General features: G+C 35.2%; 1 long non-coding RNA gene across 1 annotated transcript in view; it reads left to right on the forward strand.

The window, feature by feature from the left end:
• The first annotated feature begins 1055 nt into the window (after window positions 1-1055).
• LOC131203321 (uncharacterized) overlaps window positions 1056-27478 on the forward strand; it is a 43193-nt gene continuing 16770 nt past the window's right edge. The window contains exons 1-3 of the long non-coding RNA XR_009156344.1: window positions 1056-1103; window positions 2806-2927; window positions 3845-3909. This is a non-coding gene — a long non-coding RNA (uncharacterized LOC131203321). The remainder of the gene's footprint in view (window positions 1104-2805; window positions 2928-3844; window positions 3910-27478) is intronic.

The following is a 27478-nucleotide window of genomic DNA, read 5'->3' on the forward strand; positions in this document are numbered from 1 at the left end:
ACATAAACTCTTTCAATTCGTACCCTCAAAACGACGCTACAGAGCACTGTACACCAGAACAACTAGACACAAGAACAGTTTTTTCCCAACGCCATCACTCTGCTAAACAAATAATTCCCTCAACACTGTCAAACTATTTACTAAATCTGTACTACTATTAATCTTCTCATCGTTCCCATCACCCATCTCCTTCCACTTATGACTGTAACTTTGTTGCTTGTATCCTTATGATTTATACTGATATACTGATTGCTTATTTGTAGCCTATGACTATCATTAAGTGTTGTATCATTAAGTGTTAAATTTGTACCCTAATACTATCATTAAGTGTTGTAAGTGTTGTAACTTGATGCAGGTATATTTTCTTTTATGTACACTGAGAGCATATGCACCAAGACAAATGTCCAATCACACTTGGCCAATAAAAATTCTATTCTATTCTATTCTATTCTATTCTATTCTATTCTATTCTATTCTATTCTATTCTATTCTAACTAATGGTGTCTCACTACTGCTGCCCTGATTTGTAACCTTTCCTTTCTGGTATTTTGATTTGTAACATATTCAGTACCTGACTGTCCTTTAATTAAAAATAAAATCATTCTGACACCTATCCAAAATACTATGAGGAAAAGCTTTTATCCACATAAAAATACAAAATTACGCATATTATGTCTCTACTGGTTTTGAAACAATTAGCTGCTGGATTTAATTAAAATAACAATACTCCATATTATTGCAGAAGTACACTATGTAACAGAACTGCAGATGAAAGCATTAACTTACTTCATTCATCTATTGTTACTAAATCTTTGTGTACCTCCAACAACTTAGAAATAGGTTAAGAACTACAGATTTAGAAAAAAGAAAGAAATTATGCAGAAATACTTTCAGCACTAGAGCTCTATTTGCATACAATTTCTCTGGATAATTTTAAAAACTCTCTTAACTCATCTACCTTCATACTTTTCTCTAAATTGCTTTATTCAGCAGGGGTCCTTCTATTCTGCATATAGGAAGTGGATACTATATAGCCATTGTGAAGAAACAGCTGGCAAATACTTACTCAAATTCACCTGAAATGGAATCCAATATTACTATTGGTAAAATCATCATTATATCTTATTTTTTTTATTATTGTCTCTCTTCTCACACATGCACATACATACACATGGACTATATTTTCTTTTATATGGTAAAAATACTATTAGCTTAAAAAATGATTATGTTAAAAATAAGTGTCCTAGAAAAGAAAATAATGAAAGTTTGCTCTAAATACTGTGTATCCTAGATTACCTGATTAGAGAAGACTTTAGAACTGTAGCAACTTTCAGACTACAAAACTTGCTGGAGAACATCTCTGTTCTACTGTATGCATACAATGCAAAGACCAATACTTTCAAGAAAACTTATTGGTCTTTAAAAAAAGCACTAAGAGTACTAAAAGTACTAGCACAGAATTTCAGGGAAGACTAATTAGTACTCAATCACCAGAAAACCAAAAACATGGCATTTGCAAAAAGCTCAAGGATAGATAACCGGAATATTGACCAGGTCTCCTATTTCAAATACTTGGGAGATGTCCTTCATTCTGCTAACAACCCTATGAAGACTATGTTGCTGAAATGAAGAAGATCTCAACTGCTTTCTTCAAATTTGTCAAGATAAGCAGCCATTATATACCCAGAACACTCAAACTATTAAAAGCCAAGCCAATAGCACTTTTTTTTTAATGGTACCATAAAAACATGGTACCAGCAGGCCCCTTTTGAAAACATGGTACCAGCAGGGCAGGATGTGAGGTATTGAGAGGTCTAAAGTGTGCCCATACAAGCTACAAATTACTCTTCCCCTTCCAAATCCAGATTGTTGTACAGCTTCAAGAGATATAATTGAGGATTTGAAATTTTCATTTTTAGGCCCTTTTTCAGGCTGTTTTGCGGGCCATTTTTGGGCTGTTTTTTTGCCTATTTTTGGGCTGTTTTTCAGCCAGTTTCAGGGCTATTTTTGGGCTGTTTCCTGCCCTGCTGCACAAATCCTTTAAACATTTGCTGGCAAACACAAAACGAGGCTTCGCCCCAAAGCCTATTCCCCCTTCTGAATTTGGATTATTAAACAGCCATATGAAATAATATAAAATTGCACTACTAAGCACAGTAACATCTGGACTATAGCAAAACTTTGTGAAAAAAATTGATATAAGTTCCCATACTCCATATATAGATTATGTTGAACAAATGTAATGTCTTTGGGTTGATTTAAAGCCAAGATATGAAAATAAGGAAAGCAAGAAAACTTCATCAAAAACTTGAATTGTCTTCCTAAAGCACCCTGCTTTTTCTCCAATTACAATTTCTGTACTAATAAACTTTACGTCCAGTTTTAGAACCAATTCTGAGAAAATAAGCTTGAAAGAGGGTCAAAAATCCTTTCACCCACTTGGACTTCTTCCTCATATCAGTACATCTCTTTACAAAACAGGTTGTTCTTTAAAAAACACATTTGTCTCTAGAACATTTAGTTGAACAACAAGCAGACTTTGGAAAGAAATCAAGGAAAGGAGAGAGGAAAACCAAGAAATACCTCCCCACAAAAAAAGTAATGGGATAGGGAAGGAATCTTAAGTATCAGTGTAAAAGTCCCTTTTTTCCAGTGATAACAGTTCTAGGATAAATCAGATCAATAATAATGTCTGTCCATTTATCTCTCCTGTTCAGCTTTTCCTCATTATTTAATTATACCAATATAAATAAAGACAGAGGTGGACAATTCTTGTGATTAAGATAACTTTGTGTCCATTTTTAGGGCCAGAATGATCACAGCTCAATGATGGAGCATATATACTGTGTATTCAGTAAAAGCAGAGCTGAGGAAAACTTCTGTTGAGAACATTGCGAACTTCTTCTCATAAATTATGGTCCATGAAGGTGGGGATATTAGTGATCCTTAGATGCCTTTCTATATTTTTATGCATAAGACATGTTTCTATTAGAATCTTCCTTCATAGATATGCTGCTCGGCATAATCTGTAATATGTTTTTTTTTTTTAAAAAAGGAGATCAAACCACAGATCTCTAAAAAGGACCTTACTATAATTTGCCCATTTTTGACAGGGTTTTTCAAACTTGCAATCTGAACAGCATTCTGGAAGTTGAAGTCTACACATCTTAAAAGTTGTCAAATTTGAAAAACACTGATTTATCAGAACATCTAGCTCAGGGGTATCTAACCTTGGCAACTCTAAGACTTGTGGACTTCAAAATGGGCCGGAAAATGGGCGGGGACAGAGCCAGCCAGTGATGGGATTAGCCCAAACTGGTCCATAGCAGGTGAATCCCACCTCTGCCTTTGAGATGAGTGGTGGGCCTGGGTGTGATGAGTGATGTCGAGTTGGCCACACCTACCCAGTCACATGACCACCCAGCCACACCTATCCAGCCAGTCATTAGGACAGAGAACCAGTTGTTAAAAATATTTGAATCCCATCACTGACTCAAAGGACCAATTGACTTAGCCAGTTCCCCAACCTTTATTGCCAATGAACCCAATATGTACTCTACGTCTCCCATGACTTACACAAACAGCCTTAAAGTACCTATCCACCAGAAATTTTTAGGCTGGCATGGTGTTATGCCCTGCCCTCAGCTATCCTTGAAGGCCAATATAGGAAAATTCCCTACTTGCACAGAAAATGTTCCAGTGACTGTGAACCCACAGAAACAACAGAGCATGAGCTTCTGCCATGTCCTGTATTACCAAGATATTCATGCAAACTATATTTAATCATTATTGTATAACTATCCAGAGCACATAGGTCAATTTTATATTCCTCTCTTGCTTGCAGATACTAATACTGCCACAATAAACAACGTTGTCTGGTTCTGCACAGCAGTACTTTAAATCTATCAGGTGAGCTATGCCTAAAACTACCCTTAGTAATTAAATTTATCAGTTAAGAGTGTTTTGTATTCAGGTATATTACTTTTTTCTCTTTCCTTATATTTGTATAATGTTTTTAACCATCCCTCTAGATTTTTTCATACTTTTCATTTTTAAGTATAGATAGATAGAGATGACAGAGATAGACAGGTACAGGTACAGGTACAGATGATATTGATATAGATTTAGATATAGAGATTTGTGTATATGTATATGTATGTATATAAATATATTTTATATAAATTTATTCATCTAATTTGTTTAATTTTGTAAAGTTTTTAATATTTTTTTTCATTTTTAAAAATAATTTGCTCTCTGTAGCTTACCTTCCTTATGCTGATGTATAACTGAAGTAATGTTTTGTAGTAACTTTTATAGATTTTTCTACAATGTAATTGCAAAATGGGTCCTTTGTTGGCATGAGTGGTGGATGATAGATTATAGGTGTTCTGGGGGATATAAAGGCACTTAAGTGTCCACAATCAAATGCTTTCCCCATTTGGTAAAGAAATCCAAGAAAAAAATTCCATTACATTTCTGACCAAACACCCCCATTACGCAAACCTAAAGAGTCAGATAATGATTTTTTTTTCAGTGTCCCTGTGAAAACAATAGTATGAGGCTAGATTGAAGTAATTATGAAATAGAATTTTATGGAATCCAAGAAAGGCTCAATCAGATGCAGATTTCTAGCAATAGTAAGCAACAGAGCATTGGTGTCTGCAGGCCCAGCAATGCCATTACATTACAAGCTTTGGTCCCTTTGGATATGCATGCAATGTCATGATGCATGAACAAAAAGGGCAGCTTTTGTGTAGCATCAGTACAATGGTCCATTTATTAGAATAACGTGTTTGAGCCTCTACCTGCAGGCACTAGAGACACTATTTCATATTTACTTAAAGCTTTTCCCTGAGGCTTAGTCTCTATTTTTGATGAGTTTATCAACTGTTCCTTTGTTTATACTTATTCTTGAAATTTAAGCTTTTTTCACACTGTCCAGCATTGATCTTGCTTTTCTGCTTTCTAAGTAGATAAAATTTTGATGCCATTTTGTGTCTTGAGTATGGCACTTTAGTAACACATCCAGAAAGCATAGCCTTTAGCAAACTGCATATCTTGCTCTAGGGCTTAAGCTACCCACATATTTTTCTTTTTCTTAATAAGATGTTGATTCTAGGAAGATAGAAAAATATAGTAACAAGTAAAAAGGTAGCAAGTTCTATTGAAAACAATCAATTACTGCTGTTTCCACTCTAGTATCTCCTAGCTAAGTGAGGCAGATCTCGTGACAAGATTCTTACAAAAATATATAGCAATGTGTTCACTAATAGTACATTGACATACACACAAGCACACACACACATAATGATTCTCAGAAAAATAATGTGTTTCTGTTATCTACATTTGTGTACTAGTAAGATACAGTACAAAAAGTTATTATTAGTTTTAAATCTACAAATTATCATAGATTTTGAATTTCTAATTTATATATATTTATACTAATGCATTAATGCTTAACTATACTAAGAAGATATCTTGGATATATTCTACTTTTTCTTTTAATGTTTAATGTTATATCTACATTCTTACTTTTTTATGCCCAAATAATTTGAATATTAAATAGTTATATAGATAGCATCAGATAGATATATTTTAAAACTCATAAAATATTATTCCTTAACAAGCAAACTTAAAACTACTCCTACTTGACTTCATATTCAGTGGCCAGAATTTAGATAAAATATGACTTGTTTGTCGATACATAGCTTTTTATTTATACATTCATAAATAATTTTAGGGTTTAAATGGATTTAAAAGCACCCATACTTTTGTTCAGAAGAATTTTAGAACAGGTATGAAACCAATTGGCTTTTCAAGTCCAATTTAATGTTAAAGTACTGGCTTTCTATGGTACATATTTATTTATTTATTTATTTATTTATTTATTTATTTATTTATTTATTTAGTCACAACAATATATGTAGGTATCATACAAAAAGATTATATAGTAAATAAACATATATATATATATATATATAAAACAATAGGACAGGAACGGTAGGCACGTTTGTGCACTTATGCACGCCCCTTATGGTCCTCTTAGGAATGGGGTGAGGTCAATAGTAGAAAGTTTTTGGATAAAACTTTTGGGATTATGGGAAGAGACCACAGAGTCAGGTAAAGTATTCCAAGCACTGATGATTCTGTTACAGAAGTCATATTTTCTGCAATCTAGATTAAAGCGGTTGACATTAAGTTTAAATCTATTAGTTGCTCTAGTATTATTGCAATTAAAGCTGAAGTAGTCTTTAACAGGAAGGACATTACAATAGATGATTCTGTGAGTTAAGCTTAGGTCTTGTCGAAGGCGACGGAGTTCCAAGTTTTCTAAGCCTAGGATTTCAAGTCTGGTGGGATAAGGTATTTTGTTGTTTTCAGAGGAATGGAGAACTCTTCTTGTAAAATATTTCTGGACACGTTCAATTGTATTGATGTCAGAGATGTGGTGAGGGTTCCAAACTGGCGAGCTGTATTCTAGAATTGGTCTTGCAAATGTTTTATATGCTCTGGTTAGTAGTGTGGTGTTTTTGGAAAAGAAGCTACGCAAAATTAGGTTTATAATTCTTAGAGCTTTTTTTGCTATGTAGTTGCAGTGGGCTTTGGCACTTAGATCATTTGACATGAAAACTCCAAGGTCTTTGACGGGATGGGGTCGTCTGTAAGGTAATGTCCATCTAGTATGTATTTAGTTTTTGGGTTCTTTTTTCCTATATGTAAGACTGAGCATTTGCTGGTTGAAATTTGGAGCTGCCAATTTTTAGACCAAGCGGATAGATGATCAAGGTCATTTTGAATGATAGAAGTATTGTCTGTGGTGTTGAATAGTTTGACATCATCAGCAAAGAGAACACAATTACTTGAGATGTGGTCACAGAGGTCATTAATGTATAGTATAAAGAGTGTTGGTCCAAGGACGCTGCCTTGAGGAACGCCACTCTTGACAGGAACAGGATTCGATAAAGCATTGCCAATTTTGACCACTTGTTGTCTGTTAGACAGAAAAGCAGATATCCATTTGTGGAGGGGTCCTGAGATGCCATAGGATGTTAGTTTTAGGAGAAGTTTATCGTGTACTACTGAGTCAAAAGCTTTGCAGAAGTCTATGTAGATTGCATCTATTGATTTGCCTTGATCGAGATTTGAAGTCCATATGTTTTTGCAGTGGAGAAGTTGTAAGTTACATGATAATTTTTTCCTGAAACCAAATTGTTTGTTGGAGAGTAGGTTGTTAGTTTCTAAGTGTGAGGTAATGGATTGGTTGATGATAGATTCCATGACTTTGCAGGTGACGCAGCAAAGGGAGATCGGTCTGTAGTTTTCGACTAAGCTGGGGTCTCCTTTTTTGAAGATAGGGATGACTGTGGCTAGTGACCAAAGTTTGGGAAGAGAACTGGTAGTGAAAGCTTTATCAAAGATAATACTTGGGGTTCTGCTATATTAATGGAAAGTTTTTTTAAGAAGTATGCACATAGTCCATCGGGTCCAATAGAAAGCGATGGTTTTAAGTTGTGAAGAGCTTTTCCAACATTGTCTTCTGTGAAATCTATATGAGTTAAATCATCATAGTCATTGCTGGTTCGTTTGTGGAATGTCGGATATGTGTTATCGGAGTTAACAAAAACTGAGCCAAAGAAAATGTTGAAGAGGTTTGCTTTGACTGTTTCGTCATTGCATTCTTTGTTGTTAGAATCTTTTAGTGGTGGGATGGATCTTGAGTCTTTAAGTTTATTGTTGACAAAATTATAAAAGGCACGATTGGAATTTGTGCGCAGAAGGTTCTCTTCTTGCTTGGTGTGGTAATTTGTGCATTCAGTTTTTATTTGCTTGCATATGTTTCTGTAGCGGTTTTTGAAATTTGTAACATAGCCTTTTTTGCTTCTTTTCCAGAGGGATTTTTTTTTTGATTGAAGTTTTTTTATTGATATGGGTAGTTTGTTTTTTTTGGTCATGGTAGTCATTTGTGGTACATATAGTTTAATGACTCTATTGATTTCAAGCAGGAAGACTCTATAGTGGTCATCAGCGGTTATGCAGGTTGCAAACAGATTTTGCCAGTCCAGAAATGAAAGATCGTTGTTTATTTATTTATTTATTTATTTGATTTCTATACCGCCCTTCTCCCGAAGGACTCAGGGCGGTGTACAGGCAAGAATAAAACAGATGGTACAATATACAAATTTAAAATGCAGTTAAAAAACTTATTTTAAAATTGGCCTGAGAAGTAAAATATATAATAAGCTAAAAAAACCCATTTAAAATTAATTTCTAAGAAATTAAAAATTTGTTAAAATCAATTTAAGCCAGCCCCGTGCGAATAAAAAGATGTGTCTTCAGTTCGCGATGGAATGTCCGAAGGTCAGGTATTTGGCGTAAACCCAAGGGAAGTTCGTTCCAGAGGGTGGGAGCCCCCACAGAGAAGGACCTTCCCCTGGGGGCCGCCAGCCGACATTTATAAGGTCATAATTGGCTTTTTTGAAGTTGTAGTTGGGAGTACTGTTGTTATGATGATTTAAGTATGGACGTATATTGAGACAAAAATCTATCGTGCAGTGGTCACTGTTGGAAAAAGGTTCTTTAATTTGTAGTCCGTAAACTGAGTTTGAATTGTTGTAGAAGATGAGGTCAAGGAAGTTGTTGAGTCTTGTATTGTTAGTTACAAGTTGTTCAAGACCTAGGTTTGTAACAGTGTTGTATAGTGTAGTATGGATTGGGTCAGTTGAACATTCATTAGTTGTCCAGTTAATGAGAGGTAGATTTAGGTCACCCAGGAAGATGAGAGGATATGGGCAAGAGGTAGCCCATGTTAGCATTGAGGTTAGCATATTTGCATGGGTAATGTCATAGTCAGGGGCTCTGTAGCATAGTAAGAATCGAAGAGTAGTGTCAAGAACTGAAAGCAATTTCACTATCCTGAATTTACTTATAATCAATTCAAAAGGATAAAGAGTCTTGACATATTATGAAAAATTCTGAAAATGGAAAAAATGCATACTTCATGAAAGTGTTTTTCCCACATTTTATAATCCCTCCATAATGACAAATACTGTTGAGCCATTAACCCTTCTGTTCTTTTGAGATACTTAGTGGCTAAGTGGCTAATTCCCCAGTATAATGAACTTATTGCACAACATTTAGAGAAATGTTAGATAATTTTTTTTGATGTAATATAATAACTAAATGCATGCTAAAAAAGTAAAAAAAACCAACCAGTTACATATTTTAACAGAACAAAACAAATCACCGCTTAGATGAATAATTTTATACAAAGTTGTGAATACAAAATTGCAATCCTATACTCCTATAGGTAGATATATAAAATTGTAATATTAATAGTTCTACTAGTCTTCCAAGATTTATTTAGGTCCAGATAGCTGTGTTTTAATTCATATCTGCAGGGAATAAGTTGGAAAAATCTGTTACTTTGAAATTGATGTATTATATAGGGAAAATGGATGTAGCAAACCAGGCAAATTAAATTTTTGCCTAATATTCAATTTCTGAACACAAAATCAAATTCAAAATCAACATTATAGTTAATTATGGATAAATAACTAAACACCCCTGGATTAATTCCAGAAAACTGTCAGTTTAGTTGGAAGTGCATAACAGCAAATAGAGTGTCACAGATTCATATTTTATGATTTTAAAATGATAATTTATATCTAACATGACCATATTCATTTTAGTGTCAAATCCATGCAAGTAAATGACAATGTATCATTTAATAAATGATAGTGGAATTCTCAATAATAGTATGCTTTAATTATATAACCTTCCTCTGAGCTACAAATACTGAATGAATTTCTTTGATAGATAGTGTAGCTGTCAGAAATATGGGATAGACTTGATATGCCATAAACTTAATATATTGTGGTTTTTATCTATAATATTCTTTATGTCAAATGGGCTTTTTAAAAGAAAGTATAGCCCCATCTCTCTCTCTCTCTCTCTCCCTCTCTCTCTAAAGAAAGATACCAATGCCTCACTTATCACTTCAAAACTATTTTTGTCTACTTACTTTGAAATATTATTTCAGTCTCTTAGCCAACATTATGCTTAAATCCCTAGTATGACCAAAGCTGAAGTAGCTGAAAAGGTAATAAATTATCTCAACCATTTCTCAATAATAATATGACTATAAAAAAGAAAAACAGATATTTTGAAATAGAACAAAATAATTTTATTTCCTTAAGCATTAATGTTTATATATTTTTGCTGTTGATGGTGGAATTTAAAGAATGGAAAATCACCTCAGTTATGTCTTCATCTTGAACATTTCTTAAAATCAACTGCATATTGAAACCTTGTTATTATTTAATCAAACCATTAATTGTTTTCCAGTGATCATAAATTTGTAAATTATATTTGAAATGTTTCAAAAAGTAAGAAGTCAAGGCATTAAATAATAACTTGAAAAAATGAGAATTGAACAAACAAACATTAAAACAATAACTAAACAGTAACTAAAGGTCTTAGTTTTATTATAGAAAATATATCACATTACATATTCTCAGAATACTATAGGGTTCCCCATATCTGTAGTTGGGAATTATTATTTAACAACAAAGGATTCCCCAACCTTTTATTTAACCAAATCTTCATTCCTGAAAACTCCTGTAGTTTTGATTTTGCCCTCCTGCACTTCTTCATGTTTGTTTGCAATTTAGCATAAGATTATTTCATTTCTGCTTAATGTTGTCTTGTTGATTAAAATTCAATAAGCTTTTCCTGATTTTTTTCTCATTGAAATTTATTTACAGATTTGTTATCGTTTTGGTCATCTTCCACATATGTTGAAAACTGTCAAAAAAAATGTACAGTAAGAAGAAATCAAACCATTCTAAGCAGCCTTACCAATGGAGAATAAAATGGAAATTACTATTAATAATTTGAATGCTATGCTTCTGCTGATTCAGCAAAAAAGATGTATTATCTTTTTTTAAAAAAATAGGTGCAGTTCATTTGTTGATTGCACTCAACTGTAATCAACACTACTGTCAAGGTCAACCTATGAGGCATTCAAGGTTGTTGTTTTAATATAAAAAAAGAAAAAACAAGTGCACACATAGATGTTGAGAAAACATTTGCTTCTTAAGTATCATTATATTGATTTCAACCTATCTTCTAGCTTTGGAAAGTTTAATTGTATAAACACTTTCTTTATGCCTCAGTCTTTTACAAAAATACTGCCTAGCATGAGGTTATGACAGCGCCTCGTGGCACTCAATTTATATTAATGCAGAACTACTAGCATAACATTTGGTACATGTAAGTCTTAAGAAGATGAATTCTTTTTCTGTTTAATCTATTTTTGACATTTTATCACTTATAACATGGAAGAATTCATCAAATATTTCATATACATACATACATACATACATACATACATACATACATACATATATATATGTAGGTCTTTGGTTATTTGGGTTTTCTCCCGCGTAAAATTGGAAGTGTCTTGGCGACGTTTCGACGAAGTCTCATTCGTCATCTTCAGGCCTCAGCTTCGTGCTTCTGGGAGCAAGCAGAAGCATGAAGCTGAGGCCTGAAGATGACGAATGAGACTTCGCCAAACGCCGCCAAGACACTTCCAATTTTACGAGAAAACCCAATAACCAAAGACCTACATACAAACTCGCCAGAAATATATATATATATATATATATATATATATATATATATATATATATATATATATATATATATATATATATATATATATATGCAATTAAAAATATTATTTCCAATAAATACATTTAAGGTTCATTGTATTCTTATATAGAATAATTTGAATCAGTCAATGTTCTGTTTCAATACTTTTGTCCAATGCCTCCTCTCTTTTCTCCTTTTGATAGACATATTTTTATGCTTCCAGCTTTTTGTCACTTCATCCATTATCCTAAGAATTCTCAGACTGTAACTTCCAAAATGTTTTAAAGATATTAGTAATGCTTACACAATAGAATCGACACCATTCATTAAATTCTCATAGTTGTAATAGCTACAAGTCAGCACAGGACTTGAATACTTTAAGGATAAATGAATGCATAATGTATGCAATATATATTTCTTGCTGAAAAATTTTCTTCTCTTATTTTATGAAATATTTTGGCTGATAGCATTAACCACAGTTCTATTACTTTAAATGACACTTTTTAATTATTACAGTATGATACTGTACAATAGGATAAAATAGATTGTTTATCAGTTAACATCACAAATTAGTCACATTGGGTTTTTTTCTTTTTTCATTGTTATATACCTTTATAACCAGGAAAATAAATTCCTGGTATAACATCCACCTAAGATCGCCATAATAGCATCTGTAATGTTATCTTAAGATACTGGATTTAACACCTGGAGAGATCAGATTGAAATCTCCATTTTATTCCTGAACTGAGTGTATGTGAGTGAAGGTCATCCTAGTGACTAGCTAAAGCAAACAAGCACCAATATTTGGCCACAGAGATATAGAAAATTCTAGAGGTGAAAGATAACTTTCACCTCTATAATAGTAACCAAGGAATCATTTCACACTGCAGGAAAAGGCAATAATAGTCTGGTAATACTGTAAATATTAATAACTACATAATTGTGAGGTAATTGACAATGTGCTAAATAATGGGGCTACTCAAATTAGATGACCCTCAATATGTTATTAAGGAAAGCTGAGAATTTCAATGAATCAGATTAGAGTTGGAAGGGACATTGGAGATGTTCTACTCAAGCAGGAGTCCTTATACAATTTGAGACAAATGGGTGTCCAGGCTTTTCTTAAAAGCCTCCAATGATGAAGCACCCACAACCTCTGAAGGCAAGTTGTCCCACTGGCTAATTGCCCTCACTGTTAGGCAGTTTCTCCTTAATTCCAGGTTGTTTCTCTCCTTGATTAGTTTCCAGCCATTATTTCTTATTTTGCTTTCTGGTGCTTTGGAAAATAAGTTGACCCTCTGTAGCAGCCCCTCAAATAGTGAAATACTGCTATCATGTCAATCCACTCCTTCTTTTCTCTAGACTAGCCATACTCACTTCCTGAAACTGTTCTTCATATGTTTTACTCTGCAAGACTTTAATCATCCTAGTTGCTCTTCGCTGCACTTTTTTCAAAGTCTCAGTATCTTTTTTGCAATGATCAAAACTGGATGCAGTATTCCAGATGTGGTCTTACTAAGGTTTTATAAAGTGGTACTAATACTTCACATGGTTTTGATTCTATGCCTCTGTTTATACAACAAAGGATTGTATTAGTATTTTTGGCGGCGGCTGCACACTGCTGACTTAAGTTTAAGTGATTATCCACTAGGATTCCAAGGTTCCTCTCTCAGTTACTGTTTTTGAGCCAGATTTTGCCTAATCTGTACTTGTACCTTTGGTTTTTCCTGCCTAAATGTAAAACATTGCTTTTTTCCATATTAAATTTCATGTTGTTCATTTCATGAATAGGGCCCATTGTTCAAGTCTGTCAAAATATTTTTGGATTTTGAGCTTGTCTTCTGGGGTGTTGGCTATTCCTACAAGCTTAATGTCATCTGCAAATGTATGAGTTTCCATTCTATTCCATCATCTAAGTCATTTATGACGATATTGAGTCCTGCTAAGCCTAAGATGGAATCTTGTGGTAACCACTTTTTAGAGAACTAATGGTGGCATTAATAGGCTAAATTAAAGCCCTGTCTCAGTTGTCAAGAAAAAGAGAAAAAGGAGAATTACAATGGGAACATAAAATGTAAGAAGCATCAACAAGCTTAATGCAGTGAAAGATTAAATAAACTGACTTCATATTCACATTTTAGGTAACAGTAAAAAGGACTGGAATTGGACACTTTCATTCAGAAGATCATACTTTTTACCACTGAGAAAATAAAAACAAAAAATATATCAGCTAGACTTCAATGCAAATAATACCAGCTAGACTTCAGTGGCAACATTTTAATATAATTTATATTATAGTATAGTATGATATATGTAATATATAATAACATATATTATAGTATTGTATAGTATAGTATAGTATAGTATAGTATAGTATAGTATAGTATAGTATAGTATAGTATATTGTATAGTATAGTATATATTTATACTCCAACTACTGAAGCAATAGGAGAGATTGAGAAATGCTGAAATCAGCAGAATATTCAAGAAAGATGTGATGTCACTGGTTGGGAGGGCAAAGTTGAAAATGACAAGAGAAAAAAATGTAGTTATACGCTATGACAGTGGTGCACAAACTTTTCTTCATCACAGGTAAAGAAAATACCTTTTGTGGCCATGGACCATGAGCACTGACCCCAGGATTTAACTCAAAATTTAAATCATAACATTTCTTCCAGCTTCTGTGGATTCCCTGTAATGACATTGCAGACCCCGCCCCCCGCGGCCCACAGACCACAAGTTGAAAACTACTCCTCTATGATATAAAATCGGTGCTATGATGATGACTATTTCTTTTATAGTTGGTTTAGTATGAAAGAAGCATTCAATTTGTAGCATACAGTGTTTTAGCATTCTCTTCCTTGTACCGTTAAGAGACAATGGAATTAAGCATATTATTTTACAGACTAATTGCTTTATCATTCCAAGATTAGCTATCTCCCTGCTAGTATAACAACGTGCCTGGATTTAAGGGGAGTTGTTATTAAATAATCTAGTGTTAATCAAGATCTTTAAGTAACTTGTAATGTGATAGTACAGTACAAACTTGATTATCCCTTTGTTTTTTTTAGGGCCTATTCTCCATTTGGAGATTTGCACTAGATTGAAAGATCCCATGTTATGCTTTTCTTCCTGAGTAGGATTTTCATGCTCTCTCCTCTTCAATGATTTCAAATAATCCATGGACCTGGTCTCTTCAGTAGTCCAAGACTGATTATTTCCATTTTTCTTGCTAGACATATTTTCCCCTTCTTCTTCCATTTCATGCCACTTCCTTAGTCCATTTTAACTCAATTTGCCCCATCTGTATTGCATGTCTTCTGTGATTCTTCTCTCATCTCTTTCCCTCTCACCTATGACAGATTATCAGTCACAAATATATTCTATACATGTAGAAAATCACATGACAGGTGGAAAAAAGTACCTTCTCCATTCCTAAACAATGCTTGGTTGATTATTTCATTTCATTAGAAAAAAAAATTGCAGTAGGGGTCAAATGACATGTTTTTGCGTATTCTTTACATAATTTAGCAGTCATGGATTCTGTAATTCCTAGATTCATGTATTTGATATTTAAATATGTCTGTTTCCAAATGGATTACTATTGTAAACAAATTTAAATAGCTTTCCTAAATATCTAAATTTGTATTAATAATTTTTCTTGTACAAAATTATTTCTTTTACATTTTTTAAAATGAAGTCATAATTCTTTTGTGACACAAAACAGGTGAAATAAATGAAAGTTATGATTCCAATCCTTTATATATTTTGGATATATAAAAAGGTACATCAGTATTCAGATTATTCATCCCATGCATCCTTTAAATTCATTTAAATTTTGTTAGCCCTATTTTTGATACACATTAGTGTCTTTCCTTATTGTAAAATAATAACAATTTCATTCTGAAAAAAAGTGTTTAGTTATTATATTTTTTGGAAATGAACACTGCAATTTAAAATGTTAATGAAGACCTATATTATTCAAATTGTCTTGTAGGTAATTCTGTTTATTTTAATGCTTGTTTTCTTATTGTTTAGCAAAGAGTTATTAATTCTCATTGGTTTCATGTTCTTTGGGATGGTTCAGAAGCTTTTTCTGATATAAAGAGATCCTTAAATAAACTGTTTGGTCATACTGGAAGGTAGTGCTCTTTAATTTGCCATAGTGGCAGCTAGGCAATTCTTCTGTTTCTGCAGTAGCTGTATCTTTTTTGGACTACAAGCTTTCAATAGAAAATTTGGGGAATAGTAACTCTTCAGCCACTTTCTTGAGATACTGCTCTTGAAAGAAGAATTCTGTGCACTAACTTAGCTGTTCCTAGCATTGCAGTCTCCTGGACAGAGAACTCTGGAATCTGTTGAAGTAACCTTCCCAACTGAGGCATCACAGCCATGAATGCTCTTACCACTTTACTATCCTTTACCAAGTAAAGGACCACTGTGGTCTTTATTTTCAATATATTTTCTTGTTGCTTTTTCTGACAATTGTACTTTCCCATCTTTTCATATTGCTTTTTCTTGATGTTGCTGTCACTTGGCATTGCTACATTTATCACCACTGCGGTCTTCTGGTCCTTGTCTTCTGTCATGATGTCTGGTTAACTGGCCAGTTCCTGCCTATCTCTCTGGATCTGAAAACAATATAGGATATTAGCTGTGTTATTGTCCACAATTTTCCATGAAATCTTCCATCTGGACTTGGAATCTAACCTATACACTGTATGTTCCACTATACAGTGCCAGCTCCTTGGCTGTACTATTTAGTGTATGCTGTTTTCCCCCCCTTCCCCTGTATGTTCTTCTATATGTATGTGTGGATTACAGCATATTATGAAAGTTCCACAAATGTCTAAAAATATAAAAAATAATTTTATAATTGAATTTGTATGTTGCAAAATAATTTATAATTGAAATTAATATAATATAAACCATTGTTTAATCAGTATTTTCTTAGACTCAATGCAAATTGGCCAGTCTATATAAGGAACCTTCATTTGAGATTCTCCTGTAAAATAAACATTAAAAAAATAATATAAAAACTTTAAAGAAACCACAAAAGACAAGGGGAGCACAATTAGATAGTTGGTAGTGATTTACCTAACACTCTCTATGCAGTTTTCTGAAAATGTTCAGATATCAAGAAATAGCTACCAATGTAGCTAGAATATTCCACAGGTTTCTGAGAAAGGTTTTAGAAATCTATTTTTGACACATTAGTTATAATGTGACATCAATAACTCACAAATGATCACTCCGCTCTTTCTGGGGGAATATAAACCCATTCCAAACAAGCTTCACTACAATATCAAACTTCATGGGTTTTTTCTTACAATGGCATTTCCATCTTATATGGATTTAAATTCAATACAAAGATGAGTTCTCAGCCAAAGGCAAGCAACTAATACAGATCATGCAGTGGACAAAATGAATACATAAAAACTTTATTTCTTATGCAAAAGACACAAGAAATAGATGTAAGAAATTTGAGTGCTGATTATAATATTAAAAATCCTTTGTATTTGATATTAACATTATTGAGGAAATATTGAGAAATAAATTAGAAGAAAAAGTGTCCATTAGAAACTGGAAATGTTTTCACAGGAAATAATAAAAGAGTGTGGAAGGGATAATAACAGATGCATTGTACTCTATTCAATTTATAATGAACTAGCAACTAAAACTACTGGTCATCTAGAGACAGGGAAATAAATCTGATAGCAGAGGTGGTATTCAGCCAGTTCAGACCACTTCGGGCGAACTGGCAGTGGAAATTTTAACTGGTTCACTGAACCAGCAAATACCACCTCTGACTGGCCCTGGCCCTGCCTCCTGGTCGCTACTTGTCCCCGCCCACCTGGTCACCCTGCCCCCCCCGCACCCATATATAATGTTGCCTTTGCCATATGGCCCAGCTAATCGCCTCACCTCGCCTCTGTGCCTTGCCTACTCTGCTCACCAAAGGTAAGCATGCCACCCACTTACCCGTTGTCTCGGATCAGGGCCCAGGGAAGCACAATTCCCCGAAGCCCCAGTTGGAGCTTCAGCCCACTTGCCGTTCGCCTTGGCCAGGTCAGGGAATGAACAGCCATTCCTGGCTCTGGCCTTCCCAAGGGCCTCCCTCCACATGCTACCCGCTCGCCTTCCACCTCGCTCACCTACATCTGTGTCTTGGTGCCCCCGCCGGTAGCTTTCGCCTCCACTGCGACACCGTCCTTCCAGTGCAGCAGCCATTCTCCTGGCCTGGTCTGCCCGCAAACAGCACCAGTAGGCAATGGGATGTCTATGTGCGGCCTGCATGAAGAAAAGGGCACGAAAAAGCCACCTCTTTTTCACAGCAAGAAGCTGCTTTGCCAGCTGGAACCGAGCCCGCACCAGTGGCTGGAGGCTTCTTGTGCCGAAAACTACAGAAAACTACAGGCTGAAAAAGAGGCCTGAAGTCCTGTTGCCACTGCCACCCACGATCCATATTGCCTGCCAATGCGCAACTGCACCCCATTGCCAGACCCGGCCAGGAGAACGTCCTGCTGCACTGGAGGGATGGCATCACAGCAGACCTGCTCAGAAGGCAGCCGAACTGCGGTGTCTCTTTAAGGTACTTTGACTGTGGGAAGGGGGGATCATAAAGGGAGAGGCCACAGGAGCTGCCTTTTCTGCTGGTTCTGTGGGTGTGGCTTGGTGGGGTCATGTGACTGAGTAGGTGGCCTACTCGATGTCATTCACAGCAAGGTGCTGCCCCACCAAGCCATGCCACCAAGCCATGCCCACAGAACCGATAGTAGAAAAATCTGAATCCCACCACTGTCTGATAGTAGTAATGTAATGAGATTTACAGAATCAAATGCAAAGAAAGCTAAAGAAGAGAGAGGATCTCTTATTTTCATTTCTTATAGTAACAATTCTGGCAGTTTGTGAATGTAGAAACAATAAAGTGCCTCGCTGCCACTGCTGCTGCTACTACTATTGCTACTACTTTATTATAACTGTCCATTTCCATTGACTCTAGATGGCTTACAAATAGAAATACAAAACACAAAGAATCAATTGGCCTCTTCAGGGATGCCTCCAATAAGCTAAAACGAACAAAAGTCTGCCCAGGATAATTTGTTTCAGCTAAAAAAATGCATGCCCAACAAGGGCATTTGAAATTGAGTAAGAGACATGAATATCAGTTTCAGATACCGAGATCAAACACCTAAGGTAAACAGAAATTTGCACACAATATGGCAACAAGCCCAGATCCTTTGTTTATGCAATTTTATTGCTGCAGGAGTGTAATTATTGCCTTGATTACTAGCCTATTTTAACACTGCGCTGGAAACTTTTTAGCTTTAGTAGAAAGGTCATTTAAATGGTTATTCAAGCAGGTTGTCAGTTGGATGCTAATATACCTGAAGTCCTTAACTTCATCAAATGATCTTTCACTAATTTCCTATTTAACAGGGGACTTTGGGAGAAAATTGGATCCTTAATTTTTGAGTAATTGATGACAAAAATTTTCCTAAAACAAGGCATCTATGGAGCTGCATTTGTATTACAGTTAAAATGGCCCCATCATGTGCATATATAAGAAGTGAAATAGAATTGTTGGCAAGTATTGTAGAGGGTGACATGCTGGGTTAGAAAGAGACACAATGATTCATTTACATAGAAATTGAAAAATAAGGAGACAAGATTATAGTCCTGTTTCTCCTATAAAATTAGGGACTGGCTGGTTAAATCACCATTAAAACTACCTCTAAGCTTCATATTTTATTTTGATGCAACAGAATTATTAAACTAAAATATTAAAATTATTAAACTTAGTTGTCAATATTCAATAAACACAATGGCTATTTCCTCCATCTTTTTTACTAGTAAAACTCTCATATCTGATTGTTTGTAAACTTTAATTGGTTGAAACGGTGCATCACAGGCAACAATTTTTGAATGAAAATGCTTCAAATGGATAACAAAATGCATCAAAAACCTAAGAGTCATAAGTTTTGCTGGATTTATATTTTAGCAAAATTTCAGCCACTTCACTGCTGTCATGCTACTGAACTCACATGGTCATTTCTAATGATCTGTGCCAGTTTCCTACAAGAAAAGTCAATGAGGAAGCCAACGAAAAGTCAGAAATCACTCCAACTCCACTGCTTCTTTTCCTCCCTATCTGTGGACATTCTGTTTCTCTATTTAATAAGGAAATGTCTCAGATAGGGAGGAAAAAAACGGGTCACATATTATCTAATAATATCTCATCAGTTATTGAATTAACTGCTTTCCTAAATCAATAAAAGCAACTTGTTGTCTAGAGTATTTGCTGCTAAATGATGCAAAATTGCATATTGCAATATTACATATAATACATGCACATTGCAAATTGCATATTGATCCATACAGCTACCCTCATCTAAACTTGCTTATTTGGGAGCCAAGAGATTCTTTGAATACATACAATCTAAAAATTTATGATAAAAAAATTGTGCATATATTTTGCTAATTATTATCAATTAATTAAGAAATAACTGGATTGCCTTTCTTATACATGGGGAGAGTGACAAAATTAAACCTGACTTTGGGAAGCAATAAATAGATAATTGATTTAAAAAAACAGGGTATTAATGCCCAGGCTCACCAACCAGGATTTATTTTCTGTAATTATGACAAGATCATATCTTTTCTTCAGAATTTGCCACTGGTCAACCAAAATTAGGATTTATACTTGTGTTTGTGAAAGTCTTATCAGTGTAGTAAGAGATCAATTGAAGGAAGGGGTGGAGAGATCAAGAGAATCACCATAAAAAGAACCACTGAAGTTGCCGAACTATCTCATCTAGGGTTCTCAGAGGCTAAATCTGGTAAATTTATATGAAGAACAAGTCTAATATTTTTTTCACTCATCATCAGCATAAAGAAGGAGTGATATAATTCAGATTATAAACTTGTTCCCTTTCCCAAGTCTGTGTTGAAAAGAATGCCTAACTACACCAACTAATTCTAGCAAGTTTTTTTAAAAAAAGATTGTCTATGGAGACAATCATCAGGTTATGTTTGTCCCAAAGGTGCTTTTCAAAATACAACTGAACTTCCTTGGGGTTTTTTTTTCCTGCAAGCATTTCACTTCTTGTCCAAGAAGCTTCTTCAATTCTAGCGGTTGAATTCTTTGCAGTCGTCTGGTTGTTAGCACTTTGAAAGTTAATTGTTAGGTTGCTGAGAGTTGATGGGGGTTTATATCTGTACCAGAGTAAGAGTAAAAATGGGTGTGGAACCTTCTGGAATTGTGTTGTAAACAGGATATAGGTGGTATTGTATCCCTCCCTCTCTGTTGAGAGAAGGTTTTTCAATTTTAACACAGATTACCCTTTGACCCTGCTTTCAAACCAGTGGTTCTGTCCAGAATGTGAACTTTGCTGTCTTCAAAAGAGTGACCTTTGTCTCTCAAATGCAAATGAACTACTGAATCTTGTCCTGGTGTGTTTGTTCTTCTGTGCTGTACCATGAATTTATTTTTCCCCCAATGTACAGATCTGCATGTCTCATTGCATGGCATGACATATACCACATTGCCCAGTTTGTGTATGAGTATAAATTCTAAGGATAAAATACCCAATGAAAAGGGTTTTAATTAAAGATTCTTAAGGATGTGTAAAGCTGATTAGAATATGCCTGTTGTTGTTAGTTGCGAAGTTGTGTTCGACCCATCGCGACCCCATGGACAACGTTCCTCCAGGCCTTCCTGTCCTCTACCATCCTCTGGAGTCCATTTAAACTCATGCCTACTGCTTCAGTGACTCCATCTAGCCACCTCGTTCTCTGTCGTCCCATTCTTCTTTTGCCCTCAATCTTTCCCAGCATTAGGCTCTTCTCCAGTGAGTCCTTCCTTCTCATTAGGTGGCCAAAGTATTTCAGTTTCATCTTCAGGATCTGGCCTTCTAAAGAGCAGTCAGGGTTGATTTCCTCTAGAACTGACATGTTTGTTCGCCTTGCAGACCAAGGGACTCGCAGGAGTCTTCTTCAGCACCAGAGTTCAAAGGCCTCAATTCTTTGGCGCTCAGCCTTTCTTATGGTCCAACCTTCACAGCCATACATTGCAACTGGGAAAACCATAGCCTTGACTATATGCACTTTTGTTGGCAGAGTGATTTGCTAGATTTGCCATAGTTTTCCTCCCCAGGAGCAAGCGTCTTTTAATTTCTTGGCTGCACTCCCCATCTGCGGTGATCTTGGAGCCCAGGAAAATAAAATCTGTCACTACCTCCATTTCTTCACCATCTCTCTGCCAGGAATTGAAAGGGCCGGATGCCATGATTTTAGTTTTCTTAATGTTGAGTTTCAAGCCAACTTTTGCACTCTCTTCCTTCACCCGCATCAAGAGGCTCTTTAGTTTCTCGTCGCTTTCTGCCATTAGAGTGGTATCATCTCCATATCAGAGGTTGTTGATATTTCTTCCTGCAATCTTAATTCCAATTTTTGATTCATCTAGCCCCGCCTTTCTCATGATGTGCTCTGCATATAAGTTAAATAGGCAGGGTGATAGTATACAGCCTTGCCGGACTCCTTTCCCAATTTTGAACCAATCAGTGGTTCCGTGTCCAGTTCTCACTGTTGCTTCTTGACCCACATACAGATTTCTCAAGAGACAAATAAGATGATCTGGTACTCCCATCTCTTTAAGAACTTGCCACAATTTGTTGTAATCCACACAATCAAAGGCTTTAGCATAGTCAATGAAGCAGAAGTAGATATTTTTCTGGAACTCTCTAACTTTCTCCATGATCCAGCGTATGTTGGCAATCTGATCTCTAGTTCCTTTGCCTTTACGAAATCCTGCCTGTACTTCTGGTAGTTCTCAATCCACATACTGCTGGAGCCTGGCTTGTAGGATTTTAAGCATAACCTTACTAGCATTTGAAATGAGTGTAATGGTGCGATAGTTTGAACATTCTTTGGCATTGCCTTTCTTTGGAATTGGAATGTAAACTGACCTTTTCCAATCCTGTGGCCATTGTTGAGTTTTCCAAATTTGCTGGCAAATTGCGTGTAGCACTTTTACTGCATTGTCTTTTAAGATTTTGAATAGCTCAGCTGGAATACTGTCTCCTCCACTAGCTTTGTTGTTGCTCAGATTTCCTAAGGCCCATTTGACTTCACATTCTAGGATGTCTGGCTCAAGGTCAGTCCCCATCCCATTGTGGTTATCAGGGATGTTAAGCTCATTCTTGTATAGTTCTTCTGTGTAATTTTGCCACCTCTTCTTAATCTCTTCTGCCTCTGTTAGGTCCCTGCCATTTTAGTCCTTTATCATGCCCATCTTTGCATGAAATGTTCCCTTCATATCTCCAATTTTCTTGAATAGATCTCTGGTCCTCCCTATTCTATTGTTTTCTTCTATTTCTTTGTACTGTTCATTTAAGAATGCATTCTTATCACTTCTAGCCATTCTCTGGAATTCTGCATTCAACTGGGTGTATCTTTCTCTTTCTCCCTTGCCTTTCGCTTCCCTTCTTCAAGGCTTCAAGGTGTTGGTTACTATCTTTAAAACGCTCCATGGCTTAGGACCGGGATATATACAGGACCGTCTACTGCAATCATCTATCTCCCAACGACTGGTGCGTTCTCACAGAGAGGGACTCCTTAGAGTGCCGTCAGCCAAGCAATGTCGGCCCCCAGGGGGAGGGCCTTCTCTGTGGGGGCTCCTACCCTGTGGAACGAACTTCCCCCTGGACTTCGACAATTACCTGACCTCAGGACCTTTCGCCAAGAACTTAAAACTTATTTATTCCGTCTTGCTGGACTGGCTTGAATTTTTAAAATTTTAAATCGATTTTATAGGTTTTAAATTTTTGTAAATTTTATAGGGAGATATTTTATTTCAATGTGGCCATTCAAATAAGATTTTTAAGGGTTGTTCTTAGCATTGTATGTGTAGCTTGTGTATTTTATTATGGCTGTGCACTGCCCTGAGTCTTTCGGGAGAAGGGCGGTATACAAATTAAAATATTATTATTATTATTATTATTATTATTATTATTATTGTTGTTGTTGTTGTTGTTGTTGTTGTTGTTGTTGTTGTTATTGTTATTATTATTTTCCTCAGCTATTTGCAGAGCTTCCTCGGACAGCCATTTTGCTTTCTTGCATTTCTTTTTCTTTGGAATGGTTTTAATTGCTACCTCTTGTACAATGTTGCGAACCTCCGTCCATAGTTCATCAGGCACTCTATCAGATCTAATTCTTTAAATCTATTTGTCACCTCTACTGTATATTCATCAGGGATATGATTTAGTTCATACCTGAGTGGCCTGGGGCTTTTCCCTACTTTCTTTAGTTTAAGCCTAAATTTTGCAAGAAGAAGCTCATGATCTGAGCCACAGTCAGCTCCTGGTCTTGTTTTTACTGACTGTATAGAGCTTCTCCATCTTTGGCTGCAGAGCACATAGTCAATCTGATTTCTGTGTTGACAGTCTGGTGATGTCCATGTGTAGAGTCATCTCTTAGGTTGTTGGGAAAGAGTGTTTGCTATGACCATCGTATTATCTTGACAGAATTCTATCAGCCTGTGCCCTCCTTCATTTTGTACTCCAAGGTCAAACTTGCCTGTTATTCCAGTTATCTTTTGGCTTCCTACTTTAGCATTCCAATCCCCCATGATGATAAGGACATCATTTTTTGATATTAATTCTATCAGGTGCTATAGGGCTTCATAGAACCGGTCAATTTCATCTTCTTCAGCACCAGTAGTTGGGGCATAGACTTGAACTACTGTGATATTGAATGGTTTGCCTTGGATTCAGACTGAGATCATCTCTCATTTTGAGGATTGTAGCCCAGTATTGCTTTTCTACTCTTTTATTGATTATGAAGGCTACTCCATTTCTTCTGAGGGATTCTTACCCACAGTAGTATACCTGATAGTCATCTGAATTAAATTCGCCCATTCCTGTCTACTTTAGTTCGCTGATTCCTAAGATGTCGATGTTCAGTCTTGTCATCTCTTGTTTGACCACATCCAGCTTGCCTTGATTCATGGATCTTACATTCCAGGTTCCTATGGAGAAAAAATCTTTACAGTATCGGACTTTCCTTTCACCACCAGATACATCCACAGCTGAGCATCCTTTCGGCTTTGGCCCAGTCGCTTCATTTGTTCTGGGGCTAATACTAGCCCTCCGCTCTTCCCCAGGAGCATATTGGACACCTTCCGACCTGAGGGGCTCATCTTCCAGCGTCATATCTTTTTTCCTTTTTGTACTGTCCATGGGGTTTTCATGGCAAAGATACTGGAGTGGGTTGCCATTTCCTTCTCCAGTGGATTACATTTTGTCAGAACTCTCTGCTATGACCTGTCTGTCTTGGGTGTCCCTGCATGACATAGCTCATAGCTTCATTGAGCTACGCAAGCCCCTTCGCCACAACAAGGCAGTAATCCATGAAAGGGATTATGCCTATGAGTAACATAATGCCTATGAGTAACATAATGTATAAAAATGCATAGAACATCTTTATATAACATCACAATTGATTTTGATTTATTATAAAGCTTCAATGCTATTAATTAACTAAGAAGCTATACATTTTTAAATGTTTAGAATTATTAACTTAATATAAAATTATTTCAGTATGAAAAACCTAGCATATCTTAAATTTATGAATTGTGTTCTGAGCCAGAACAGGACAGAATAGTAATTTATTATTGTCCCCTTGTTATGTAATAATATAATTATGAAAGTCATATAATTTTATTAATAGTTATCCTGTTTATTATTTTAAATGCTATTGGGCTAAAATCAGAAATAGCGTAAGGATTACAGAAGGATTACAGAAGTGTGGCAAAATGAATTTCATTTTTAAAATACATTTAGCTATATAATTTATTCCAAATTTTAAAATTTAAAATTATAACTTCTTGAAATTTTGCATATTCAAGATGACAGCACTTATTTTTTTGAATGGAATATTTGTTGCAACTGTCTCTCATTTTGGTTTATCGCAAAATTTATAAATAGCTTACTTAAATAATATAGTTTCATGTAAATTAATAGTTATACAATTTCCTCATTACTAATGATATAGTGAAAATGTCATTGGCTGCATTGAAAAGAATTATTAATAAAGTTAATTAAAATATCTGATTCTCATAAATCATAAGTCACACTTTGTAGCTTCCTAAGAGTGTTAATAAAATTATGAAGTTAGCTTCAATTGTATACAGTTGAATGTTTAATACATAAAACATATACTGTGACAGTTTTAAATCAATCTTGTATTTTTTCTGCTCCTTATCCAATCACCAGTATAGTCTCTAGTCACCCATAAAATATCATAATCTTAGGCTTGTCTTTGCTCTCAAATGAATCATAAGGAGTTGTCCCACTGTAAGAATGATAGTGGAAATTTACTAGATTTTTTTAAAAAATGGACAAAATCATTCCAAATCTATGTCAAACTAATAAAAATGTGTTTTAAATGAGTTGCTAATGAGTACAAAAGGTGCGTTTGAAGCTCTTGGGAAGTTTTTCTTCAAATGGAAAGAAATGCTTCTTAACCAGCCAAGTGATGCCCCTTTCTAAAGTAAGCGATGAACCTCACTTTCTGCCCAGGACGATGTTCTTTTGCCTAATTAAAACAATGTCTGGTAACACTGGGAGCAAAGAGCTAAGGTTAATGATGGTATGTTTATTATTAGATCATGAGAAACTGCTGCAGAATTCCCAGAGGAGGAGTATTGTGCCACAACTTTCTTTGCCACAGATTCATGGGTTTTGTGACCCTAGCTTAGTTTCTGTAGAAAACAGGGGCAAGTTCATTTTATTTAACAGTGTTCCAGATAATGGAGGACCGATATTGATCAAAATAATGCCACTGCTGAAATAAATAAAAAAAGAGAAGAATTATAGAACAAGAAATAACACTAGGTTGCAGAAGGTCACTCTGGCCCTTACTTTGAGGCATTATTCTAGCAAGGTTTGCATGCAAGCATCATCTAATGTACTGTTTTTTAAAACTCTGCCATGTTCATTTCTTACAACACTTTGCTCTCAACTGTTGTATTTACTTCTTCATTTTATTTCTCAGAAACATGGCATGAAAATTTATAATAAGCTCAAAAGTACATCATTTTTTCCTCTATGTATCATCTCCAAACCCTAATAAGTATAGAATGAATGTCTGTTAAAAATAAGCTACATACTTTCTTTCTATTAATTTTTCAATTATGCATTCTATAATAAATCAGTATTTTATTTCGTTAGCTACTTTGCCATATATTAAAAAAGCAATGCACAACACTTTAAAAATCTAGCACAGGAAGGAGATGGGAAAGACAGAAAGTATCAATAATACTGTATCTGCAAAGCATTTTCAGGTAAAACAATCTATATGTATCACGTTGTAAATTCTGGAACTAATGCAACATCCTATTCACATCTAAAATACTTTCTATTCCATTTGTAGATATAAATTATTAGGGCAGAATTCTGGGAAAGATGTTTAGTATAACTTAGATTCTTATTATCATCTAGCAGATATTAAATCTAACAACTAGGGAATATCTGTCTTGAGTCAGGAAGAAATAAGTATCTATTTAGAGGATATACAATTGCACTGTGTGCTTGTGGATGATTTTCCTATATAAGGTAAAAGAAAGTGATAACCAGTTGCAATAGTAACTAAATAGTAATAAAGGAGAGATTGGCAGTGAAGGCTCAGAAATCAATGATTGAAAGAGTTAATATAATTTGGAAAAATCACTGAAAATCATTAGAGGAAATAGAGACTTAGAAAACAGGAGGAAAAAGTAGGGGGTTAAATTATATTAGAACTATTGCAATTTATCAAATTA

Source organism: Ahaetulla prasina, chromosome 8 (genome assembly GCF_028640845.1).
Source record: "Ahaetulla prasina isolate Xishuangbanna chromosome 8, ASM2864084v1, whole genome shotgun sequence".
Taxonomy (NCBI): domain Eukaryota; kingdom Metazoa; phylum Chordata; class Lepidosauria; order Squamata; family Colubridae; genus Ahaetulla; species Ahaetulla prasina.